General features: G+C 46.9%; 1 long non-coding RNA gene across 1 annotated transcript in view; it reads right to left on the bottom strand.

Annotated features, from left to right (window-relative positions):
* LOC146545683 (uncharacterized) overlaps positions 1-21,592 on the bottom strand; it is a 79,838-nt gene that overhangs the window by 5,478 nt on the left and 52,768 nt on the right. The window contains exon 2 of the long non-coding RNA XR_014880876.1: positions 2,114-2,229. This is a non-coding gene — a long non-coding RNA (uncharacterized LOC146545683). The remainder of the gene's footprint in view (positions 1-2,113; positions 2,230-21,592) is intronic.

The raw sequence follows: 21,592 nt of genomic DNA, 5'->3' as shown, positions 1-21,592 counted from the left end.
CCCTGCCATAGTAAGTTTCAGCTAAAAAAGGTAAACACTACAGTGTTTCTACCATGTAAATTCTTCCTTAGACCTTGCAGTAACTTACTTTTTTCTTTTAGTGGAAGACTGTTTCAAAACACGTGCTTTATATTTTCTGATCTTAAGAATATAAGTGATCAGCCAACAAAATAATTATTCACCGCTCATAATAATCCACTCCAAAACTAGGAACTATGCCAAAAATATCTGCAGTTTATTTTAAGACTATTGAGATTACTGGCATTTTGTAACTTATAGAGTTAGAGAGCTGTAACATGTTGTCAACGGTTTACGGGCTGTTTCAGCCTGGTTCCATGACTAATGGGGCGGAGGGATCTGCAGATCCGCACCTCCGGAAAAGGGAAACAGGGGACCCCAAAATAATTGAAAACAGCGGCAATGATCTGAGGTGAAACAAACTAATTTACTAAATGTAGTATCAGCAAAATATAGTGAGAGAATGTCCAAAAGGTAGATAGGCCTCACCACAATGCTGAGGTGAGAAGTGCAGTCCAGGTGAACCGATGAAGAAAAGCAGACGGAGAAGAGCAGACAGAGAAGCGCAGGCAAAGAAGAGCAGGCGAAGAAGAGCAGGCAAAGAAGAGAACATCAGGTGACCTTGCCAGAAGTTATATCACCTTGCTGACTGCAAAGGCCCCTGAGGAAATCTAGTTCTTCTTCTCCTCCAGACAGGCACAGTGAACTCGAGCATCAACAGTCAAACTCCCAGTGCATTACATGATGTTATGATGTGGAATACTGATAACCAAAAATCATAAAACCATGATATTGCACCCCTTATTCCACATCACTACATCATGCTTAATATATACAAACAAAATATAAACACACGCACTTACAAACCTATGTATAAAAACATGGAATTACTGACTGCACTCCTCCAACATCAAATTCCCTTAGGGTACACACTGAACACCCCATTTTTCTGCATCACCCACCAAATGGACCCAGGTCCCTGGGCAAAAATGGTTCCACGAAGAGGTTTGCCCTTCTCAGAGGCTGGAAGAACCCAAACTGCCTTTCCCAACATGTTCTTTACATGTACAACAGGGACTTTATCTCCCTCTACAGTATGTAGGGAGCTGGATTAGGTAGGACCATCACGATTGATAGATCCTCTGGTATTGACTAACCAGGTGGTGTCTGCCAAATGCTTCTCACAGTGCTTAAATGTTCTGCCACCCATTGTTTTTAAAATAGTTATTAACAACCCATTGTATCATTCAATCTTACCAGAGGCTGGCGCGTGATAGGGGATGTGATAAATCCACTCGATGCTGTGTTCTCTGGCCCAAATATTTACAAGAGAATTTTTGAAATGAGTCCCATTATCTGACTCAATTCTTTCTGGAGTGCCATGTCACCACAGGACTTGTTTCTAGAGACCCAGTATGGTGTTTCGGGTGGTAGCACGGGGTACTATGTATGTATAAAGCAACAAAGTGGTTGCCTCCACCATAGTAAGCACATAACGCTTAACATTGCGAGATCATGGCAAGGTCATATAATCAACCTGCCATGCCTCCCCGTATTTGTATTTTTGCCATCACCCTTCCCCCCAGAGAGGTTTCATCCTCTTGGCTTGTTTAGTTGTGGTGCATGTGTCACATTCATGAATGATTTGCGCAATAGCATCCATAGTTAAATCCACCCCTCGGTCTCTAGCCAATTTGTATGTTGCATCTCTTCCTTGATGGCCTGAGGTCTCATGGGCCCATCGAGCTAGAAATAATTCACACTTGTTCTGCCAGTCCAGGTCTATTTGAGCCACCTCAATTTTGGCAGCTCTGTCTACCTGATGGTTACTTTGCTGTTCTTCAGTAGCCCAACTCTTAGGCACATGAGCATCTACGTGGCGCACCTTTACAACCATATTCTTTATTTGGGCAGCAATATCTTGCCACAGCTCAGCAGCCCAAATAGGTTTACCCTTTCTTTGCCAGATATTTTGCTCCCACTGCTGTAACCACCCCCATAGAGCATTTGCCATCATCCATGACTCAGTGTAAAGATAAAGCATTGGCCACCTCTCCCGTTCAGCAACATCCAAGGCCAGTTGGACAGCCTTTACCTCTGCAAATTGGCTCGATTCTCCTTTCCCTTCAGTGGCCTCTGCAACTTGTCCTGTGGGGCTCCACACAGCAGCTTTCCATCTGCGATGCTTCCCCACAGTACAAGACGATCCATCTGTGAAAAGAGCATACGTCTTTTCATTTTCTGATAGTTTCATTGTGGGGCCTCTTTAGCACGTGATATCTCTTCTGCTGGCGGTGTTCCAAACTTTTTGCCTTCAGGCCAGTCCATGATCACCTCTAGGATTCCTGGACGGTTGAGATTCCCCATCTGTGCTTGCTGCATTATCAGCAGAATCCACTTACTCAAAGTGGCATCAGTAGCAAGATGGGTGGAGGACCATTTCCCTTGGACATCCAGTTCACCACTGGCAGTAGAGGTGCCAGAAGGAGCTGTGTTTCTGTACAGATTACTTTGAAGCAGCCCAAACCCCCTCCTACGCGGCTAAGATCGCCTTCTCAGTTGGAGTGTAGTACTCTTCAGACCCCCAGAATGCTCGACCCCAGAATCCCAGGGGTCGGCCTCAGGTCTCTCCTGAGGCTCTTTGTCACAAACTCCAAGTGGGACCTTTCTCTCCAGCAGCAGTGTAGAGGATGTTCTTCGCATCCTGTTCAATCCGTACTGGCCCCAGGGTAAAAGCACCGGCTATCTCTTGTTTAACCTGCTCAAAACCTGCACCTGTTTTCACTTGCTCAACCCGTTGCAAATGGTGGGGCTACGTTTCCACCCTGGGGCAAAAAATTCCAGGTATACTGAATGCCCCTCCAGGTGAAAGCAAACTGTGGCCTAGATTCTTTGGCCAAAGGAATGGAGAAAAAGGCGTTAGCAATATCAGTGGTGACGTACCACTTGCCAGCTTTCATACTGGAGTTCTAACATATCTGGCACAGCAGCACTTGGTGGGGGTGTGACTTCATTCAGGCCACGGTAGTCCACCGTCAGCCTCCATTCTCCACTGGCTTTACGCACCGGCCATATGGGGCTGTTAAATGGTGAGTGAGTCTTGCTAATCACTCCCTGATTCTCTAGTTGGCGAATCAACTTCTCAGTGGGGAGCAAGGAATCCCTGTTGGTGCGGTACTGCCGTCTGTGCACCGTTTTTGTAGCAATCGGTACCTGTTGCTCTTTCACTCGTAGCAACCCCACAACAGATGGATCTTCTGACAGGCCAGGCAAAATAGACAACTGCTTAACACCTTCTGTGTCTACAGCAGCTATTCCAAAGGCCCATCGATACCTTTGGGATCCTTAAAATATCCCCTTCTGAGGTAATCAATACCAAGTATACATGGAGCCCCTGGGCCAGTCACAATAGGGTGCTTTTGCCAGTCTTTACCAGTGAGGCTCATTTCGGCCTCCAACATAGTCAGCTCTTGGGAACCCCCAGTCACCCCATTAATATAAATTGATTCTGTCCCTTGGTGGCTCGAGGGCATTAGAGTGCACTGTGCACCAGTATCCACCAGGGCCTGATATTTCCGTGATTCTGATGTGCCGGGCCACCTAATCCACACAGTCCAATAAACTCTATTATCCCTTTCCCCCCCCGGCTGGGGGCAGGGCCCCTCTATTTGTTACCTCCATTGTCTGCAGCAACTGGAGCACTCAGCTTTTTGGAGAAGTTCACCTTGGTGGTTGATTTGTCTTGTAATTCTTTTACCCGGGCTTGAAGTGCAGGCGTAGGTTGTTTATGCCACTTCTTCATATCTTCTCCATAGTCACGTAGGCAATGCCACAAGGCAAAACGTGACGTAGTCTTACTGTTGTCACTTGCTCAAGCAGGAGAACGTCTTCTTTTGATAGCTGAGACATTGGGATGACACCGGCTGGGAGGAAATCAAGTTGATCAGCCCCTCCAGTAGGCTGTTTTGGGAATTCTAGTCCCCATGGGATGTATCTGTTACCATCATGGATTCATCAGCATCAGGCACGGTTGATAGTTTGTCTATTATATCTTCTTGTTTCTTCTCCATTCTGTCCAGCTTTCCAGCTACTTTTGTAATGACTGAAACACAAGCTCGTACAGGGCTTAAATGTAACTCAAAGTCTTGAAGTTTATTAACCAATTCATTTATAAGAGGTGTCTTCTTTCCTCTCTGCCATACGTTGCTGCAAATGTACTGGCGTCCCTTTCTGGTGCGGTCTTTGTGAATGTACGCCACATGTTTGGTGTACACCTGACTCTCTCGGGATCATGCTCTTGGTCTGGCTCGTTAGGAATGAAATCGGGGCTACGTAGCATTTCCACCACAGCATATTCTCTTAAATATCGGACGCCTTCTTCCATATCAGCCCATTTCTTTTTCTCAGGCATCAGATCGCCTTTGAAGGGGTATCTTTCTTTCTTCTTTTACAGCCCATTTCTTTTTCTCAGCCATCAGATCGTCTTTGAAGGGGTATCTTTCTTTCTTCTTTTACAGCTAACAACATCCGCTTCCAGAGGGTAAAGACCTGGTTCTGGCATGTACTAATTCCTCTGTCAATGGCTGAGTCCCTAGCAATGCCACCCAGTTGGCGAGCTTCTCTACTATCTAGCCACACACTGTTGGCCCCATTGTCCCAGTATCCAAGTAACCAGGTGGCAATAGGCTCATTTGGGTGATGTGAGAAGTCTTTTCTCAGACTTTGAATTTCATTCATTTTCAGAGATCGATCAGCAATGGTAACGATATCTTGCTCACCTCTTAACTTTTTCAGGACTTCTTGTTGCCCTCGTAGGCGTTGGTGACCGTGGTCTTACTGAGGGCCCCTCCCCTGGACTCAGGGGTGCTTCTCGTGGATCTCGGAGCCACTCCTCTGGACCTCTTTCCTCCTCTTTCTTCTCTTCTAACCGAGTCGAGATTCGTTTCATTTTCCGTCCTCTTACAGGGGCAACTGACATCAATTGTGGTGCTTCCTGTAGTTGATCAGGTCGGTCAGTTCCAATGCTCTCATCCTCCAGTTCAGCTTGGAGCCTGTCTCGTTCGATTATGAGAATATCTAGCTCAGATTGGAGGGTGTCTTGTTGAGATTGAAGACTGTTGAGTTTGGATTGCAGGGATTCCCTCTCAATTTGGAGGGCATCTCTCTCAGATTGGAGGCCTTTCTCTCAACCAGGAGACTCTCGCTCATTTTGTACTGCTTCCCTGAGACTCTCCTTTTCAATTTCACAAACTCTCTCCCTCTCCAGGATAGTATTGAATAAGGCCCGATAAGCATTAGCCAGGCCCCAACTCATTTGTGCCTCCTCAGATCTGCCTGAGCCGCAACATTCTGTCTCAAATATCTGTTTAAGTTCTCAGGGTCTTTCAGGTGTTCAGGAGTAAAGTTCCATGACACCAAAGATTTCCATCTCTCTAAAGTCTCTCCCAGGCCTCTCCACACTCCCTGCCGCTCAGTATTCTCTGGTTTTGGGGAGGACTTCCTCAAAATATAATAAATACTAATACTGAGTGAAATGGTGAGCAGTACAATTCACGGAGATTAATAACGTGATCAGGTGAGCATTGAAAAGCTGCACAAAGGATTCAAAGGAGAGGCCGGAAACCTGCTAATAATCCCCAGTCCTGTAACATTAGCAGCTCCCTCTGGAATGGTATGCCACATAGTATGCAGATGCCACGTAGTTATTTCCATCAGTGTTTTCAATTGATTGTATATACCTATTGCTCCGCAGAGCAAAGTGGTGAACGTAATTAAGGCCCAGTATGTTTTTAGCATTAAAAAAGAAGAAACAGTGGCATGCAGCCCCTTGAAAGGCAGTTTCAGAAGAGAAAGCATTTTTTTTTTCCTTTTACAGAAGCAAGGTAGCAAGGCTCAAAGTTTACAAATATCCTAAAATATTGGCAGTCCGCCTGAACTTTTCAAGTTCACATTTTCAGAGAGTACCGGTGAAACAGATAAACTTTCCCAACGAAGCTCTCCGAGAGCAGAGAGAGAGATTCGTTCAAAATGCTAAAAAGCAACTGATGCCCGCATTCTCCACCAAGAATGTCAACTGTTTACGAGCTGGTTCGGTCCGGTTCCGTGACTAGAAGGGCGGAGGGATCTGCGGATCCGCGCCCCCGGAAAAGGAAAATAGGGGACCCCAGAATAATTGAAAACAGCGGCAATAACTGAAAACAGCGGAGGTGAAACAAACTAATTTACTAAATATTGTATCAGCAGAATATAACGAGAGAGAGAGAGAGAGAGAGAGAGAGAGAAAGAGAGAGAGTGTGTCTGAAAGGCGGATCGGCCTCACCACAACGCTGAGCTGAGAAGTGCAGTCCAGTTGAGCCGACGAAGAAGCACAGACGGAGAAGCGCAGACGGAGAAGCGCAGGCAAAGAAGAGAACATCAAGTGACCTTCCCAGGAGTTATATCTCCTCGCTGACCGCAAAGCCCCCTGGGGAAATGTAGTTCTTCTTCTCCTCCGGACAGGCACCTGGAACTTGAGCATCAGCAGTCAAACCCCCAGTGCATTACATGATGTTATGATGTGGAATACTGATAACCAAAAGTCATAAAACCATGACAGCTGTAGTTTGGAACACACACTCTCCAAAAACCCACTACGCCCAGGAACGATTGTGACTCTTTCTTATCAGTGGGTGGAGACGTGGCAGTGATTTTGTCGATCACATCTGTTGGGATGTGACAACGGCCATCTTGCCACTTTATCCCTAGGAACTGAATTTCCTGGGCAGGTCCTTTCACTCTGCTTCGCTTAATAGCAAAACCAGCACGCAGAAGGATCTGGATTATTTGCTCTCCTTTCTCAAAAACTTCCTTTGCTGTGTTGCCCCACACAGTAATGTCATCAATGTACTGTAAGTGCTCAGGAGCAACTCCCAGTCCCAGTGCGGCTTGGATCAACCCGTGGCAAATGGTTGGGCTACGTTTCCACCCTGGGGCAAAAAATTCCAGGTATATTGAATGCCCCTCCAGGTGAAAGCAAACTGTGGCCTAGATTCTTTGGCCAAAGGAATGGAGAAAAAGGCGTTAGCAATATCAGTGGTGACGTACCACTTGCCAGCTTTCATACTGGAGTTCTAACATATCTGGCACAGCAGCACTCGGTGGGGGTGTGACTTCATTCAGGCCACGGTAGTCCACCGTCAGCCTCCATTCTCCACTGGCTTTACGCACCGGCCATATGGGGCTGTTAAATGGTGAATGAGTCTTGCTAATCACTCCCTGATTCTCTAGTTGGCGAATCAACTTCTCAGTGGGGAGCAAGGAATCCCTGTTGGTGCGGTACTGCCGTCTGTGCACCGTTTTTGTAGCAATCGGTACCTGTTGCTCTTTCACTCGTAGCAACCCCACAACAGATGGATCTTCTGACAGGCCAGGCAAAATAGACAACTGCTTAACACCTTCTGTGTCTACAGCAGCTATTCCAAAGGCCCATCGATACCTTTGGGATCCTTAAAATATCCCCTTCTGAGGTAATCAATACCAAGTATACATGGAGCCCCTGGGCCAGTCACAATAGGGTGCTTTTGCCAGTCTTTACCAGTGAGGCTCATTTCGGCCTCCAACATAGTCAGCTCTTGGGAACCCCCAGTCACCCCATTAATATAAATTGATTCTGTCCCTTGGTGGCTCGAGGGCATTAGAGTGCACTGTGCACCAGTATCCACCAGGGCCTGATATTTCCGTGATTCTGATGTGCCGGGCCATCTAATCCACACAGTCCAATAAACTCTATTATCCCTTTCCCCCCCCGGCTGGGGGCAGGGCCCCTCTATTTGTTACCTCCATTGTCTGCAGCAACTGGAGCACTCAGCTTTTTGGAGAAGTTCACCTTGGTGGTTGATTTGTCTTGTAATTCTTTTACCCGGGCTTGAAGTGCAGGCGTAGGTTGTTTATGCCACTTCTTCATATCTTCTCCATGGTCACGTAGGCAATGCCACAAGGCAAAACGCGACGTAGTCTTACTGTTGTCACTTGCTCAAGCAGGAGAACGTCTTCTTTTGATAGCTGAGACACTGGGATGACACCGGCTGGGAGGAAATCAAGTTGATCAGCCCCTCCAGTAGGCTGTTTTGGGAATTCTAGTCCCCATGGGATGTATCTGTTACCATCATGGATTCATCAGCATCAGGCACGGTTGATAGTTTGTCTATTATATCTTCTTGTTTCTTCTCCATTCTGTCCAGCTTTCCAGCTACTTTTGTAATGACTGAAACACAAGCTCGTACAGGGCTTAAATGTAACTCAAAGTCTTGAAGTTTATTAACCAATTCATTTATAAGAGGTGTCTTCTTTCCTCTCTGCCATACGTTGCTGCAAATGTACTGGCGTCCCTTTCTGGTGCGGTCTTTGTGAATGTACGCCACATGTTTGGTGTACACCTGACTCTCTCGGGATCATGCTCTTGGTCTGGCTCGTTAGGAATGAAATCGGGGCTACGTAGCATTTCCACCACAGCATATTCTCTTAAATATCGGACGCCTTCTTCCATATCAGCCCATTTCTTTTTCTCAGGCATCAGATCGCCTTTGAAGGGGTATCTTTCTTTCTTCTTTTACAGCCCATTTCTTTTTCTCAGCCATCAGATCGTCTTTGAAGGGGTATCTTTCTTTCTTCTTTTACAGCTAACAACATCCGCTTCCAGAGGGTAAAGACCTGGTTCTGGCATGTACTAATTCCTCTGTCAATGGCTGAGTCCCTAGCAATGCCACCCAGTTGGCGAGCTTCTCTACTATCTAGCCACACACTGTTGGCCCCATTGTCCCAGTATCCAAGTAACCAGGTGGCAATAGGCTCATTTGGGTGATGTGAGAAGTCTTTTCTCAGACTTTGAATTTCATTCATTTTCAGAGATCGATCAGCAATGGTAACGATATCTTGCTCACCTCTTAACTTTTTCAGGACTTCTTGTTGCCCTCGTAGGCGTTGGTGACCGTGGTCTTACTGAGGGCCCCTCCCCTGGACTCAGGGGTGCTTCTCGTGGATCTCGGAGCCACTCCTCTGGACCTCTTTCCTCCTCTTTCTTCTCTTCTAACCGAGTCGAGATTCGTTTCATTTTCCGTCCTCTTACAGGGGCAACTGACATCAATTGTGGTGCTTCCTGTAGTTGATCAGGTCGGTCAGTTCCAATGCTCTCATCCTCCAGTTCAGCTTGGAGCCTGTCTCGTTCGATTATGAGAATATCTAGCTCAGATTGGAGGGTGTCTTGTTGAGATTGAAGACTGTTGAGTTTGGATTGCAGGGATTCCCTCTCAATTTGGAGGGCATCTCTCTCAGATTGGAGGCCTTTCTCTCAACCAGGAGACTCTCGCTCATTTTGTACTGCTTCCCTGAGACTCTCCTTTTCAATTTCACAAACTCTCTCCCTCTCCAGGATAGTATTGAATAAGGCCCGATAAGCATTAGCCAGGCCCCAACTCATTTGTGCCTCCTCAGATCTGCCTGAGCCGCAACATTCTGTCTCAAATATCTGTTTAAGTTCTCAGGGTCTTTCAGGTGTTCAGGAGTAAAGTTCCATGACACCAAAGATTTCCATCTCTCTAAAGTCTCTCCCAGGCCTCTCCACACTCCCTGCCGCTCAGTATTCTCTGGTTTTGGGGAGGACTTCCTCAAAATATAATAAATACTAATACTGAGTGAAATGGTGAGCAGTACAATTCACGGAGATTAATAACGTGATCAGGTGAGCATTGAAAAGCTGCATAAAGGATTCAAAGGAGAGGCCGGAAACCTGCTAATAATCCCCAGTCCTGTAACATTAGCAGCTCCCTCTGGAATGGTATGCCACATAGTATGCAGATGCCACGTAGTTATTTCCATCAGTGTTTTCAATTGATTGTATATACCTATTGCTCCGCAGAGCAAAGTGGTGAACGTAATTAAGGCCCAGTATGTTTTTAGCATTAAAAAAGAAGAAACAGTGGCATGCAGCCCCTTGAAAGGCAGTTTCAGAAGAGAAAGCATTTTTTTTTTCCTTTTACAGAAGCAAGGTAGCAAGGCTCAAAGTTTACAAATATCCTAAAATATTGGCAGTCCGCCTGAACTTTTCAAGTTCACATTTTCAGAGAGTACCGGTGAAACAGATAAACTTTCCCAATGAAGCTCTCCGAGAGCAGAGAGAGAGATTCGTTCAAAATGCTAAAAAGCAACTGATGCCCGCATTCTCCACCAAGAATGTCAACTGTTTACGAGCTGGTTCGGTCCGGTTCCGTGACTAGAAGGGCGGAGGGATCTGCGGATCCGCGCCCCCGGAAAAGGAAAATAGGGGACCCCAGAATAATTGAAAACAGCGGCAATAACTGAAAACAGCGGAGGTGAAACAAACTAATTTACTAAATATTGTATCAGCAGAATATAACGAGAGAGAGAGAGAGAGAGAGAGAGAGAGAAAGAGAGAGAGTGTGTCTGAAAGGCGGATCGGCCTCACCACAACGCTGAGCTGAGAAGTGCAGTCCAGTTGAGCCGACGAAGAAGCACAGACGGAGAAGCGCAGACGGAGAAGCGCAGGCAAAGAAGAGAACATCAAGTGACCTTCCCAGGAGTTATATCTCCTCGCTGACCGCAAAGCCCCCTGGGGAAATGTAGTTCTTCTTCTCCTCCGGACAGGCACCTGGAACTTGAGCATCAGCAGTCAAACCCCCAGTGCATTACATGATGTTATGATGTGGAATACTGATAACCAAAAGTCATAAAACCATGACAGCTGTAGTTTGGAACACACACTCTCCAAAAACCCACTACGCCCAGGAACGATTGTGACTCTTTCTTATCAGTGGGTGGAGACGTGGCAGTGATTTTGTCGATCACATCTGTTGGGATGTGACGACGGCCATCTTGCCACTTTATCCCTAGGAACTGAATTTCCTGGGCAGGTCCTTTCACTCTGCTTCGCTTAATAGCAAAACCAGCACGCAGAAGGATCTGGATTATTTGCTCTCCTTTCTCAAAAACTTCCTTTGCTGTGTTGCCCCACACAGTAATGTCATCAATGTACTGTAAGTGCTCAGGAGCAACTCCCAGTCCCAGTGCGGCTTGGATCAACCCGTGGCAAATGGTTGGGCTACGTTTCCACCCTGGGGCAAAAAATTCCAGGTATATTGAATGCCCCTCCAGGTGAAAGCAAACTGTGGCCTAGATTCTTTGGCCAAAGGAATGGAGAAAAAGGCGTTAGCAATATCAGTGGTGACGTACCACTTGCCAGCTTTCATACTGGAGTTCTAACATATCTGGCACAGCAGCACTCGGTGGGGGTGTGACTTCATTCAGGCCACGGTAGTCCACCGTCAGCCTCCATTCTCCACTGGCTTTACGCACCGGCCATATGGGGCTGTTAAATGGTGAGTGAGTCTTGCTAATCACTCCCTGATTCTCTAGTTGGCGAATCAACTTCTCAGTGGGGAGCAAGGAATCCCTGTTGGTGCGGTACTGCCGTCTGTGCACCGTTTTTGTAGCAATCGGTACCTGTTGCTCTTTCACTCGTAGCAACCCCACAACAGATGGATCTTCTGACAGGCCAGGCAAAATAGACAACTGCTTAACACCTTCTGTGTCTACAGCAGCTATTCCAAAGGCCCATCGATACCTTTGGGATCCTTAAAATATCCCCTTCTGAGGTAATCAATACCAAGTATACATGGAGCCCCTGGGCCAGTCACAATAGGGTGCTTTTGCCAGTCTTTACCAGTGAGGCTCATTTCGGCCTCCAACATAGTCAGCTCTTGGGAACCCCCAGTCACCCCATTAATATAAATTGATTCTGTCCCTTGGTGGCTCGAGGGCATTAGAGTGCACTGTGCACCAGTATCCACCAGGGCCTGATATTTCCGTGATTCTGATGTGCCGGGCCATCTAATCCACACAGTCCAATAAACTCTATTATCCCTTTCCCCCCCGGCTGGGGGCAGGGCCCCTCTATTTGTTACCTCCATTGTCTGCAGCAACTGGAGCACTCAGCTTTTTGGAGAAGTTCACCTTGGTGGTTGATTTGTCTTGTAATTCTTTTACCCGGGCTTGAAGTGCAGGCGTAGGTTGTTTATGCCACTTCTTCATATCTTCTCCATGGTCACGTAGGCAATGCCACAAGGCAAAACGCGACGTAGTCTTACTGTTGTCACTTGCTCAAGCAGGAGAACGTCTTCTTTTGATAGCTGAGACACTGGGATGACACCGGCTGGGAGGAAATCAAGTTGATCAGCCCCTCCAGTAGGCTGTTTTGGGAATTCTAGTCCCCATGGGATGTATCTGTTACCATCATGGATTCATCAGCATCAGGCACGGTTGATAGTTTGTCTATTATATCTTCTTGTTTCTTCTCCATTCTGTCCAGCTTTCCAGCTACTTTTGTAATGACTGAAACACAAGCTCGTACAGGGCTTAAATGTAACTCAAAGTCTTGAAGTTTATTAACCAATTCATTTATAAGAGGTGTCTTCTTTCCTCTCTGCCATACGTTGCTGCAAATGTACTGGCGTCCCTTTCTGGTGCGGTCTTTGTGAATGTACGCCACATGTTTGGTGTACACCTGACTCTCTCGGGATCATGCTCTTGGTCTGGCTCGTTAGGAATGAAATCGGGGCTACGTAGCATTTCCACCACAGCATATTCTCTTAAATATCGGACGCCTTCTTCCATATCAGCCCATTTCTTTTTCTCAGGCATCAGATCGCCTTTGAAGGGGTATCTTTCTTTCTTCTTTTACAGCCCATTTCTTTTTCTCAGCCATCAGATCGTCTTTGAAGGGGTATCTTTCTTTCTTCTTTTACAGCTAACAACATCCGCTTCCAGAGGGTAAAGACCTGGTTCTGGCATGTACTAATTCCTCTGTCAATGGCTGAGTCCCTAGCAATGCCACCCAGTTGGCGAGCTTCTCTACTATCTAGCCACACACTGTTGGCCCCATTGTCCCAGTATCCAAGTAACCAGGTGGCAATAGGCTCATTTGGGTGATGTGAGAAGTCTTTTCTCAGACTTTGAATTTCATTCATTTTCAGAGATCGATCAGCAATGGTAACGATATCTTGCTCACCTCTTAACTTTTTCAGGACTTCTTGTTGCCCTCGTAGGCGTTGGTGACCGTGGTCTTACTGAGGGCCCCTCCCCTGGACTCAGGGGTGCTTCTCGTGGATCTCGGAGCCACTCCTCTGGACCTCTTTCCTCCTCTTTCTTCTCTTCTAACCGAGTCGAGATTCGTTTCATTTTCCGTCCTCTTACAGGGGCAACTGACATCAATTGTGGTGCTTCCTGTAGTTGATCAGGTCGGTCAGTTCCAATGCTCTCATCCTCCAGTTCAGCTTGGAGCCTGTCTCGTTCGATTATGAGAATATCTAGCTCAGATTGGAGGGTGTCTTGTTGAGATTGAAGACTGTTGAGTTTGGATTGCAGGGATTCCCTCTCAATTTGGAGGGCATCTCTCTCAGATTGGAGGCCTTTCTCTCAACCAGGAGACTCTCGCTCATTTTGTACTGCTTCCCTGAGACTCTCCTTTTCAATTTCACAAACTCTCTCCCTCTCCAGGATAGTATTGAATAAGGCCCGATAAGCATTAGCCAGGCCCCAACTCATTTGTGCCTCCTCAGATCTGCCTGAGCCGCAACATTCTGTCTCAAATATCTGTTTAAGTTCTCAGGGTCTTTCAGGTGTTCAGGAGTAAAGTTCCATGACACCAAAGATTTCCATCTCTCTAAAGTCTCTCCCAGGCCTCTCCACACTCCCTGCCGCTCAGTATTCTCTGGTTTTGGGGAGGACTTCCTCAAAATATAATAAATACTAATACTGAGTGAAATGGTGAGCAGTACAATTCACGGAGATTAATAACGTGATCAGGTGAGCATTGAAAAGCTGCACAAAGGATTCAAAGGAGAGGCCGGAAACCTGCTAATAATCCCCAGTCCTGTAACATTAGCAGCTCCCTCTGGAATGGTATGCCACATAGTATGCAGATGCCACGTAGTTATTTCCATCAGTGTTTTCAATTGATTGTATATACCTATTGCTCCGCAGAGCAAAGTGGTGAACGTAATTAAGGCCCAGTATGTTTTTAGCATTAAAAAAGAAGAAACAGTGGCATGCAGCCCCTTGAAAGGCAGTTTCAGAAGAGAAAGCATTTTTTTTTTCCTTTTACAGAAGCAAGGTAGCAAGGCTCAAAGTTTACAAATATCCTAAAATATTGGCAGTCCGCCTGAACTTTTCAAGTTCACATTTTCAGAGAGTACCGGTGAAACAGATAAACTTTCCCAATGAAGCTCTCCGAGAGCAGAGAGAGAGATTCGTTCAAAATGCTAAAAAGCAACTGATGCCCGCATTCTCCACCAAGAATGTCAACTGTTTACGAGCTGGTTCGGTCCGGTTCCGTGACTAGAAGGGCGGAGGGATCTGCGGATCCGCGCCCCCGGAAAAGGAAAATAGGGGACCCCAGAATAATTGAAAACAGCGGCAATAACTGAAAACAGCGGAGGTGAAACAAACTAATTTACTAAATATTGTATCAGCAGAATATAACGAGAGAGAGAGAGAGAGAGAGAGAGAGAGAAAGAGAGAGAGTGTGTCTGAAAGGCGGATCGGCCTCACCACAACGCTGAGCTGAGAAGTGCAGTCCAGTTGAGCCGACGAAGAAGCACAGACGGAGAAGCGCAGACGGAGAAGCGCAGGCAAAGAAGAGAACATCAAGTGACCTTCCCAGGAGTTATATCTCCTCGCTGACCGCAAAGCCCCCTGGGGAAATGTAGTTCTTCTTCTCCTCCGGACAGGCACCTGGAACTTGAGCATCAGCAGTCAAACCCCCAGTGCATTACATGATGTTATGATGTGGAATACTGATAACCAAAAGTCATAAAACCATGACAGCTGTAGTTTGGAACACACACTCTCCAAAAACCCACTACGCCCAGGAACGATTGTGACTCTTTCTTATCAGTGGGTGGAGACGTGGCAGTGATTTTGTCGATCACATCTGTTGGGATGTGACGACGGCCATCTTGCCACTTTATCCCTAGGAACTGAATTTCCTGGGCAGGTCCTTTCACTCTGCTTCGCTTAATAGCAAAACCAGCACGCAGAAGGATCTGGATTATTTGCTCTCCTTTCTCAAAAACTTCCTTTGCTGTGTTGCCCCACACAGTAATGTCATCAATGTACTGTAAGTGCTCAGGAGCAACTCCCAGTCCCAGTGCGGCTTGGATCAACCCGTGGCAAATGGTTGGGCTACGTTTCCACCCTGGGGCAAAAAATTCCAGGTATATTGAATGCCCCTCCAGGTGAAAGCAAACTGTGGCCTAGATTCTTTGGCCAAAGGAATGGAGAAAAAGGCGTTAGCAATATCAGTGGTGACGTACCACTTGCCAGCTTTCATACTGGAGTTCTAACATATCTGGCACAGCAGCACTCGGTGGGGGTGTGACTTCATTCAGGCCACGGTAGTCCACCGTCAGCCTCCATTCTCCACTGGCTTTACGCACCGGCCATATGGGGCTGTTAAATGGTGAGTGAGTCTTGCTAATCACTCCCTGATTCTCTAGTTGGCGAATCAACTTCTCAGTGGGGAGCAAGGAATCCCTGTTGGTGCGGTACTGCCGTCTGTGCACCGTTTTTGTAGCAATCGGTACCTGTTGCTCTTTCACTCGTAGCAACCCCACAACAGATGGATCTTCTGACAGGCCAGGCAAAATAGACAACTGCTTAACACCTTCTGTGTCTACAGCAGCTATTCCAAAGGCCCATCGATACCTTTGGGATCCTTAAAATATCCCCTTCTGAGGTAATCAATACCAAGTATACATGGAGCCCCTGGGCCAGTCACAATAGGGTGCTTTTGCCAGTCTTTACCAGTGAGGCTCATTTCGGCCTCCAACATAGTCAGCTCTTGGGAACCCCCAGTCACCCCATTAATATAAATTGATTCTGTCCCTTGGTGGCTCGAGGGCATTAGAGTGCACTGTGCACCAGTATCCACCAGGGCCTGATATTTCCGTGATTCTGATGTGCCGGGCCATCTAATCCACACAGTCCAATAAACTCTATTATCCCTTTCCCCCCGGCTGGGGGCAGGGCCCCTCTATTTGTTACCTCCATTGTCTGCAGCAACTGGAGCACTCAGCTTTTTGGAGAAGTTCACCTTGGTGGTTGATTTGTCTTGTAATTCTTTTACCCGGGCTTGAAGTGCAGGCGTAGGTTGTTTATGCCACTTCTTCATATCTTCTCCATGGTCACGTAGGCAATGCCACAAGGCAAAACGCGACGTAGTCTTACTGTTGTCACTTGCTCAAGCAGGAGAACGTCTTCTTTTGATAGCTGAGACACTGGGATGACACCGGCTGGGAGGAAATCAAGTTGATCAGCCCCTCCAGTAGGCTGTTTTGGGAATTCTAGTCCCCATGGGATGTATCTGTTACCACCATGGATTCATCAGCATCAGGCACGGTTGATAGTTTGTCTATTATATCTTCTTGTTTCTTCTCCATTCTGTCCAGCTTTCCAGCTACTTTTGTAATGACTGAAACACAAGCTCGTACAGGGCTTAAATGTAACTCAAAGTCTTGAAGTTTATTAACCAATTCATTTATAAGAGGTGTCTTCTTTCCCCTCTGCCATACGTTGCTGCAAATGTACTGGCGTCCCTTTCTGGTGCGGTCTTTGTGAATGTACGCCACATGTTTGGTGTACACCTGACTCTCTCGGGATCATGCTCTTGGTCTGGCTCGTTAGGAATGAAATCGGGGCTACGTAGCATTTCCACCACAGCATATTCTCTTAAATATCGGACGCCTTCTTCCATATCAGCCCATTTCTTTTTCTCAGGCATCAGATCGCCTTTGAAGGGGTATCTTTCTTTCTTCTTTTACAGCCCATTTCTTTTTCTCAGCCAACAGATCGTCTTTGAAGGGGTATCTTTCTTTCTTCTTTTACAGCTAACAACATCCGCTTCCAGAGGGTAAAGACCTGGTTCTGGCATGTACTAATTCCTCTGTCAATGGCTGAGTCCCTAGCAATGCCACCCAGTTGGCGAGCTTCTCTACTATCTAGCCACACACTGTTGGCCCCATTGTCCCAGTATCCAAGTAACCAGGTGGCAATAGGCTCATTTGGGTGATGTGAGAAGTCTTTTCTCAGACTTTGAATTTCATTCATTTTCAGAGATCGATCAGCAATGGTAACGATATCTTGCTCACCTCTTAACTTTTTCAGGACTTCTTGTTGCCCTCGTAGGCGTTGGTGACCGTGGTCTTACTGAGGGCCCCTCCCCTGGACTCAGGGGTGCTTCTCGTGGATCTCGGAGCCACTCCTCTGGACCTCTTTCCTCCTCTTTCTTCTCTTCTAACCGAGTCGAGATTCGTTTCATTTTCCGTCCTCTTACAGGGGCAACTGACATCAATTGTGGTGCTTCCTGTAGTTGATCAGGTCGGTCAGTTCCAATGCTCTCATCCTCCAGTTCAGCTTGGAGCCTGTCTCGTTCGATTATGAGAATATCTAGCTCAGATTGGAGGGTGTCTTGTTGAGATTGAAGACTGTTGAGTTTGGATTGCAGGGATTCCCTCTCAATTTGGAGGGCATCTCTCTCAGATTGGAGGCCTTTCTCTCAACCAGGAGACTCTCGCTCATTTTGTACTGCTTCCCTGAGACTCTCCTTTTCAATTTCACAAACTCTCTCCCTCTCCAGGATAGTATTGAATAAGGCCCGATAAGCATTAGCCAGGCCCCAACTCATTTGTGCCTCCTCAGATCTGCCTGAGCCGCAACATTCTGTCTCAAATATCTGTTTAAGTTCTCAGGGTCTTTCAGGTGTTCAGGAGTAAAGTTCCATGACACCAAAGATTTCCATCTCTCTAAAGTCTCTCCCAGGCCTCTCCACACTCCCTGCCGCTCAGTATTCTCTGGTTTTGGGGAGGACTTCCTCAAAATATAATAAATACTAATACTGAGTGAAATGGTGAGCAGTACAATTCACGGAGATTAATAACGTGATCAGGTGAGCATTGAAAAGCTGCATAAAGGATTCAAAGGAGAGGCCGGAAACCTGCTAATAATCCCCAGTCCTGTAACATTAGCAGCTCCCTCTGGAATGGTATGCCACATAGTATGCAGATGCCACGTAGTTATTTCCATCAGTGTTTTCAATTGATTGTATATACCTATTGCTCCGCAGAGCAAAGTGGTGAACGTAATTAAGGCCCAGTATGTTTTTAGCATTAAAAAAGAAGAAACAGTGGCATGCAGCCCCTTGAAAGGCAGGTGAAACAGATAAACTTTCCCAACGAAGCTCTCCGAGAGCAGAGAGAGAGATTCGTTCAAAATGCTAAAAAGCAACTGATGCCCGCATTCTCCACCAAGAATGTCAACTGTTTACGAGCTGGTTCGGTCCGGTTCCGTGACTAGAAGGGCGGAGGGATCTGCGGATCCGCGCCCCCGGAAAAGGAAAATAGGGGACCCCAGAATAATTGAAAACAGCGGCAATAACTGAAAACAGCGGAGGTGAAACAAACTAATTTACTAAATATTGTATCAGCAGAATATAACGAGAGAGAGAGAGAGAGAGAGAGAGAGAGAAAGAGAGAGAGTGTGTCTGAAAGGCGGATCGGCCTCACCACAACGCTGAGCTGAGAAGTGCAGTCCAGTTGAGCCGACGAAGAAGCACAGACGGAGAAGCGCAGACGGAGAAGCGCAGGCAAAGAAGAGAACATCAAGTGACCTTCCCAGGAGTTATATCTCCTCGCTGACCGCAAAGCCCCCTGGGGAAATGTAGTTCTTCTTCTCCTCCGGACAGGCACCTGGAACTTGAGCATCAGCAGTCAAACCCCCAGTGCATTACATGATGTTATGATGTGGAATACTGATAACCAAAAGTCATAAAACCATGACAGCTGTAGTTTGGAACACACACTCTCCAAAAACCCACTACGCCCAGGAACGATTGTGACTCTTTCTTATCAGTGGGTGGAGACGTGGCAGTGATTTTGTCGATCACATCTGTTGGGATGTGACGACGGCCATCTTGCCACTTTATCCCTAGGAACTGAATTTCCTGGGCAGGTCCTTTCACTCTGCTTCGCTTAATAGCAAAACCAGCACGCAGAAGGATCTGGATTATTTGCTCTCCTTTCTCAAAAACTTCCTTTGCTGTGTTGCCCCACACAGTAATGTCATCAATGTACTGTAAGTGCTCAGGAGCAACTCCCAGTCCCAGTGCGGCTTGGATCAACCCGTGGCAAATGGTTGGGCTACGTTTCCACCCTGGGGCAAAAAATTCCAGGTATATTGAATGCCCCTCCAGGTGAAAGCAAACTGTGGCCTAGATTCTTTGGCCAAAGGAATGGAGAAAAAGGCGTTAGCAATATCAGTGGTGACGTACCACTTGCCAGCTTTCATACTGGAGTTCTAACATATCTGGCACAGCAGCACTCGGTGGGGGTGTGACTTCATTCAGGCCACGGTAGTCCACCGTCAGCCTCCATTCTCCACTGGCTTTACGCACCGGCCATATGGGGCTGTTAAATGGTGAGTGAGTCTTGCTAATCACTCCCTGATTCTCTAGTTGGCGAATCAACTTCTCAGTGGGGAGCAAGGAATCCCTGTTGGTGCGGTACTGCCGTCTGTGCACCGTTTTTGTAGCAATCGGTACCTGTTGCTCTTTCACTCGTAGCAACCCCACAACAGATGGATCTTCTGACAGGCCAGGCAAAATAGACAACTGCTTAACACCTTCTGTGTCTACAGCAGCTATTCCAAAGGCCCATCGATACCTTTGGGATCCTTAAAATATCCCCTTCTGAGGTAATCAATACCAAGTATACATGGAGCCCCTGGGCCAGTCACAATAGGGTGCTTTTGCCAGTCTTTACCAGTGAGGCTCATTTCGGCCTCCAACATAGTCAGCTCTTGGGAACCCCCAGTCACCCCATTAATATAAATTGATTCTGTCCCTTGGTGGCTCGAGGGCATTAGAGTGCACTGTGCACCAGTATCCACCAGGGCCTGATATTTCCGTGATTCTGATGTGCCGGGCCATCTAATCCACACAGTCCAATAAACTCTATTATCCCTTTCCCCCCCGGCTGGGGGCAGGGCCCCTCTATTTGTTACCTCCATTGTCTGCAGCAACTGGAGCACTCAGCTTTTTGGAGAAGTTCACCTTGGTGGTTGATTTGTCTTGTAATTCTTTTACCCGGGCTTGAAGTGCAGGCGTAGGTTGTTTATGCCACTTCTTCATATCTTCTCCATGGTCACGTAGGCAATGCCACAAGGCAAAACGCGGCGTAGTCTTACTGTTGTCACTTGCTCAAGCAGGAGAACGTCTTCTTTTGATAGCTGAGACACTGGGATGACACCGGCTGGGAGGAAATCAAGTTGATCAGCCCCTCCAGTAGGCTGTTTTGGGAATTCTAGCCCCCATGGGATGTATCTGTTACCACCATGGATTCATCAGCATCAGGCACGGTTGATAGTTTGTCTATTATATCTTCTTGTTTCTTCTCCATTCTGTCCAGCTTTCCAGCTACTTTTGTAATGACTGAAACACAAGCTCGTACAGGGCTTAAATGTAACTCAAAGTCTTGAAGTTTATTAACCAATTCATTTATAAGAGGTGTCTTCTTTCCCCTCTGCCATACGTTGCTGCAAATGTACTGGCGTCCCTTTCTGGTGCGGTCTTTGTGAATGTACGCCACATGTTTGGTGTACACCTGACTCTCTCGGGATCATGCTCTTGGTCTGGCTCGTTAGGAATGAAATCGGGGCTACGTAGCATTTCCACCACAGCATATTCTCTTAAATATCGGACGCCTTCTTCCATATCAGCCCATTTCTTTTTCTCAGGCATCAGATCGCCTTTGAAGGGGTATCTTTCTTTCTTCTTTTACAGCCCATTTCTTTTTCTCAGCCAACAGATCGTCTTTGAAGGGGTATCTTTCTTTCTTCTTTTACAGCTAACAACATCCGCTTCCAGAGGGTAAAGACCTGGTTCTGGCATGTACTAATTCCTCTGTCAATGGCTGAGTCCCTAGCAATGCCACCCAGTTGGCGAGCTTCTCTACTATCTAGCCACACACTGTTGGCCCCATTGTCCCAGTATCCAAGTAACCAGGTGGCAATAGGCTCATTTGGGTGATGTGAGAAGTCTTTTCTCAGACTTTGAATTTCATTCATTTTCAGAGATCGATCAGCAATGGTAACGATATCTTGCTCACCTCTTAACTTTTTCAGGACTTCTTGTTGCCCTCGTAGGCGTTGGTGACCGTGGTCTTACTGAGGGCCCCTCCCCTGGACTCAGGGGTGCTTCTCGTGGATCTCGGAGCCACTCCTCTGGACCTCTTTCCTCCTCTTTCTTCTCTTCTAACCGAGTCGAGATTCATTTCATTTTCCGTCCTCTTACAGGGGCAACTGACATCAATTGTGGTGCTTCCTGTAGTTGATCAGGTCGGTCAGTTCCAATGCTCTCATCCTCCAGTTCAGCTTGGAGCCTGTCTCGTTCGATTATGAGAATATCTAGCTCAGATTGGAGGGTGTCTTGTTGAGATTGAAGACTGTTGAGTTTGGATTGCAGGGATTCCCTCTC

Source organism: Meleagris gallopavo, chromosome 1 (assembly GCF_905368555.1).
Source record: "Meleagris gallopavo chromosome 1, MGAL_WU_HG_1.1, whole genome shotgun sequence".
NCBI lineage: Eukaryota > Metazoa > Chordata > Aves > Galliformes > Phasianidae > Meleagris > Meleagris gallopavo.
This window is presented reverse-complemented; position numbering and strand designations above follow the sequence as displayed.